Below are 6,102 nucleotides of genomic sequence, written 5' to 3'. Positions count from 1 at the left end.
ATTATCGATCAAGATAGATGGAGAAGTAAGAGTCTTCCCAGACAAGGAAAATATAACCAAGGTAAGACTGAGGGAAAATATGTCCTCCATCTCCCAGAAGCAGATACTGAGATTCAAACATTTAGCTATCATCCAAATGCATAATGTAAAGGATGAAAGTCACGTTTGTGTGGACTCAGAATCTGTTGTTTCTGTAAAATGCCAGGCACTTTACAAACCATTTCCACATCAGCACCCCCATTTCATATGCGGCTTTGCAGCTCTACACTCACATATGCTTAGGAGAAAATATTTTTGATGTAGGCATTCCAACTTCATATGTGTGTAATTGAAAGACCCAATTGTATTTCTGTCTCAGAGAAAAGGGAAGATCCATTCTTTCACATGCTTGTACCTTTGATTTTAGACAATCTGCAAGTTTTAAATAACTTTGCGTCACTCTCAATACTTCAAAATGAGGCCGCAATTCTCACAGTAAAAGCAGCAGATAACTATATAAAGGTGTCCTGGGGGACATGTGCCAATCTTAATCCTGACACCCAACTCCCCCCACCACACACATACACACACACACTGGTCCTACTGAACCAGAATTCATAGGCTAGCAGCATCAGAAACCTCAAACTCATTGTGATCAAGTCAATTCTGACTCATAGCGACCCTGTAGCCCAAGGTTGAACCTATGGGTTTCTGAGAATGTAACTCTTTACCAGAGTAGAATGCCTGGTCTTTCTCCCTGGGAGGAATTGGTGGTTTCAACCACTGGCGTTTTGATTAGCAGGCAATATGCAACCACTATGTCACCAAGGCTCCTACAGGCAGACACATAGGACACTACATTTAACAAGGTGATTGTTGGTAACACTCATGTTGATAACCATGTTCCAGCCACTGCTCAAATTCAAGCAGCACTTTTAATTGATTCATTCCCATTCAAATATCTGTTAATTTGCATTTCCAACTCAGATATACTGAGTCATAATCTACATTTTTGTAAGACCTTCAAATGGTTCTTAAATATCAGTATCTAAAATAATATGTGGCTATCTATCAGGGTCATCTAGAGTAGGGATTCCAATTCCCAGCAGGCTCACATGAACCAGTCTAAAACCCTAAATTCAAGGGAGTATATCACCTCAGCTTTCCCCAACAGGTTGTTCTCTGGTGCAAACATGGAAAAGCGTGGGTATTCCCTTTGCTCTGAGTAGGGGGGAAACAGGGAGATGTAATTGGGTTTTTTAATCACATACACATGAAAGAAATGTAATTGACTCTTAATCATATACCATCACCCTCAAAGAAGATTTTTATTCTCTTTACATTCTTTGGGTGCTGAACTGATGGTCTATCGACTGGTCATCCCACGCCCTCCTCTGACCCCTGCTTCCTTACTCATTCAGGGCAATGCAGCCGAACCCAGAGGATGAGTCATGCTTGATCAAACACCGTCATTGGGCTCTCCCCTTTCTTCTGTGTCAGTGCCTGGCTAGGGAAAAGCATCTGGCCTATTTCTGCATCATATCAAAGATGGTCTTATGGGGGGCACAACACTTCTGGGGATTATTTTCACCTTCCAGGGAGGAGACATTTACATAAGATGAAGTATCTTTGAATTTTTCTCAATTACTACAGTTATCTTTCGACAAATCAGAATGAGAAACCAACGTGGTGAAAATGGCCAGGTAGATAATGCAAAGGGCTTGTGTTCTTAAGATCAACTCATTCTTATCTAATGATATGAATAGGAAATGTCCTTATGGACTAAACTCTTGTTAGTCAAGATCTCATACCTCAGCCAACAACATCTTAACTTGCTCCATGCTCTGTCTGGCCTTTTTAGCATTTCTCCCCTGCAAAATCAATGGAGGAAAATCATGTTGAAGCCTTATCAACCCAGCATGCTCCTTATCACTTGGGAGAGTTAAATGACGAGATGATGAGCATGGCGATTTGACTCTGCTGTCAAATATCAGATGCCATACCTCAACTTTGACAGATGCTAGATTGCATTAAAGTGATGGTGGAATTTTCTAACCAGGATTCGTCTTATACAGCAGGGGTCAGCAAACTGTGGCCTTCAGACCAGATCTGGCCCACTGCCTGCTTTTCTAAATTAAGTTTTTTTGGAATGCAGCCAGGCTTATTCATTTACATATTGTCTCTGTTTGCTTTTTGTGTTACAATGGCAGAGTTAAGTAATTGCCAGAGAGATCATATAGAATGAATGGCACAAAACACTCTCTGATGCTTTACAGAAAAAGTCTGTTGACTGATTTCGCCAATCTCTTTGTTGGTCAAAGAGAAAATCCTGTGTTTTAGAGCCAGATGGGAAGGAGATAGCTGGCTCATTGTATTGGACAAATTTAAGTTGCAAAGTTTTACATTTATCCAAATAGATGAGCTCCCCACAAGGGGTATGTCTATAAGCAGAAACATTCATTCTTCAGAGAGAGAGAGACTTGAGCCTTCCTCCACCGTTGGCCAGGCAGATGGGTGGAGAACAGCAAGACTCAAAACTGGAGGCGCTCCAGAGAAGTGCTAACAACCCCTGGGAGGCAGGAGCACAGTCAAGGGTGGAGCTGGGTCAACTACTTAGCTCTAGGAGGGCAAGGCAACTCTAGCTCAGCAGTGTAGTTTCTTGAATTAGAAACCTGAAGTAGCAGGATTTGGTGACATACTTATAAAGAGTTGGGTAGCCCAGTTTAATTCTGATGGACTATAGTATGTGGCCTTAGAGTTTTCTTTAACTTGTTCTTACACCTTCCTGGCTTCGAGAGTATGGCTGAGAGTTACACCAGCTGTCAATGGATGGCCACATTTCATACCCTGGACATGAAAGCGCTGAGTTGGAATACATCTTATCCACTTAGGGTGAGATTTCACTAGATAATTTCCTTGTCTACAAAAAGATTAAGGTGGCCCCCAAGTTAAAAACTGGTTTTCTGTTTGTTCTTTTTTAGGATATAGGCAGCCTTCAAAATAGGCATTTAGGACAGAGGTGGGTGTGACCATGGTTCAACTATGCAACCTTGGACAAATGCTCCTCTGAGCCTGTGTCATCGTCCCAGAAAATATCATTAATAACACCACAAGCACTGCGGGGTGGTGTGCATATTGCTTTTAGAAACACATGTTAAAAAATGTTTTCTAAATCGTAAAGTGCTGTGCAAATGTGAGATGTCACTGTTATCACTGAATAAAACCGCATCCTGATAGGCCTGCAGCCTGAGTTGACTGTAAAAGCTTCCTTAAAATAGCTATCTAAATTAACCTGTTGAGCGAGGATAATTCATGACTCTCTTTAAGATGTTGGAGAACTCCTGCCAAAGTGGCCTCTTTCTGCTTGGTGTAATTGACACTGAGAAGCTCCTTGTGACAGTAACTAACAACCAGATTCAACCTCTTCCAAGACTGCTCCTTGTCAGACATAATAAAGCAGTAATATTGGCATGGAAGCATATGCCCGTGTTCCTGCTTGTTAGAAGGAAAATACATGGGCAGCATAGTCTTCCAAGACTCCCAACATGCAGGTTCAGTTTAATGCAGCCATATAGAACTGAATACATTCAGAAACCCCAGAACATTCATAGCAGCACTCTCTGGAGAACCGGAAGCTGCCTAAGTGCCCAACAACCATGGCAGGGATCAGTAGGTTGTGGGATGCCCATGGCAGGGGTCACAAGCTTAGAGAGGCCATGGTTTGGTGTGCACAGAGGTCAGTTTAGGTCCATCTGGCAGTAGCCATATGGTGGTGATCATGTGGTCCACTGGAGAAGAGTAATGAGGGGGGATCTTCATTAACACAAACACACACACACACACACACACTCTAGAAATGATTTTATCTGTATTCTATTTGCAATTCATATCTAAATGTGTTAGACAGGGTTCTCTAGAGAGATAAAACCAAATTCCTGATAATATATTTATTTATAAAGATAATTAGATATATAATGAGAAATGAACTGTTAAATCATATACAGATAAATATACAATACAAGAAATAAACAGTTAAATTAGAAAGCACTATAAATGGCTTAGTGCAACTCACGTCCGTGAGAGAAAGTTGAGAGTCTAGCAGTCCTTCAAGTCTCTGTCTGATGCCAGATCTTCCTCTATTTGTAGAGAGAGCTAGGCTATGTCAGCACAACAGCCAATCATAAGGCAGGTCACCAACTGCCAGTCCCCCGCTCCAGGGAAGTCTTAAAGGGACCTCAACTTACAGCAACACAGTCCACAGGCTAGGCGTCCCACAGGCAGTGTAGCCTTTAAATTGAGGCACAGAACAAGCAAGGCAGCCGCACACTGGTCCGATGATCACAGAGCGAGAGACAAGAAAGGCAAGGCTCACCAAGCCATTTATCTCTCTGCCCTTCAGTCAATCCCACCTGTGTTTATCAACCAGGCTGGCACAATAAACTATCTCACTACCTAAAAAAATCCTGAATTCTTTTGAAATTTTTAATTAGGTGTATAAATGTAGAAACTGGTGGTCTCCAAATTAGACACAGTCTTTAAATATATAACTAGGTATTAAATTTGAAGGGTAGTAGCTTATTATATAAAGGGGTCCTGGTGGTATATTGGTTACACTTTGGACTGATAACTACAAGGTCAGCTGTTTGAAACCACCAGCCACTCCAAGGGAGAAAGACAGCGCTTTCGACTCTCATAAAGAGTTCAAGTCTCAGAAACTCACAGGGGTGGTTCTACACTGTCCTACAGGGCCACTAAAGGTCGACATCTACCAAGGCAGTGAGAGCTTATCACACATCTCCTTTAATTTTTTTTATCACAGTTGTGACCTGTTTACCTCCGTGGTAACTTCCCAACTGTTCTGCGATGTTTATTCAGATCCATAGCCTTTTCTCTGTGGGAGCTTTGCACATTGCCAGGTCCATCCAACATTGAATTTGTAAGTCACACTATAATATAATATAGTGACTATATGAACTGCTCTACGGTAATGACGGTGACTGGCCTACAGCACTAGGCAACTGAATCAGTGCATCAAAAGATAATGGAACATTATTGCAAATTTTTATCCTGAGCTAAAGTGTCCAGGCACAAAAGAATATAGGTGGCATGAGTCCACTTATAGGAAGTACAGAATAATGCATGCCAGTGGTCATCAGTCTAAGAGTTACTCGTCAGGGAGTAGTCACTAGAAGAAGGAAGTATCATGTTCTTGGTCTTGATTGTACCTTATAAAAATTCATCACGCTGTGGATGCATGATATTCCCACTGTTGTGTGCTTGTTTTACGTAAATAAAAGTTTTTCAAGATGAATAATGGACCAGGAATGTAAGATAATGATGTACATGAGAAATTCCGCTACAAGCTGGCTGTAGCATTTTGAACAAGTCAGTTTATTTGGTTTAACCTTGGATGCTTCATGTCTGAAAGGGGATTAATGGTACTCCCTCAGCAGCATCATTGTGAATTGTCTTTTTAAAGGGAAAACTGAAAGTAAAGTGCCAGACACCCAATTGCTGGCTCCTATTACAGGTGTATGAGGAGGCATAAAAAAAAATGCATGGAATTAAGAGATAATGGAAGATTCCATGACCTTTTTGAAGCCCCTTGGTATGATTGTCATTGTCCAGGCTGACACCATTTCAGACGGGATGGTCTGATGTTAATCTTCATCAAGAGACGTACAAACACCGCGTCCATGCTGAGGTGCACCAGGCTGTGAATCAAAGCAAAGAAGAGATGAGGAACAGAACCAGCCTAGGAAACCGAGCAGAAAGGTTCACTGAAGGAGAGAGCACAGATTAAATCAAATCTAGTGGTTTGATTTTATTCTGCAGATAGAAGTTACTAGAAACTATTTCTTTTTAAAGCTAAGTTACATGGATCTGAGATTAAAAAGGGATTGAAACAGAGAAGACCTGTAAATTAATCTTACCTCACAGAAAATTTTCCCAGTTTCCAAAAGTCAGATTAAGATGATGTGGTTGTCGCTGTTTCTATAAATAGCAGCATTGCAACCCCTATTACTACATTGTACACCAACTGGGTACCAGGTATTTTAAAAAACATATCTTATTTAATTCTCATGCAAAGCACAATGGGAATAACCATCACTGATCACGTTT

The sequence above is a fragment of the Echinops telfairi genome, unplaced genomic scaffold, assembly GCF_000313985.2.
Source record: "Echinops telfairi isolate 266 unplaced genomic scaffold, ASM31398v2 ScPeMD7_7410;HRSCAF=8448, whole genome shotgun sequence".
Taxonomy (NCBI): Eukaryota; Metazoa; Chordata; class Mammalia; order Afrosoricida; family Tenrecidae; genus Echinops; species Echinops telfairi.
Note: the sequence above shows the minus strand (reverse complement) of the source record.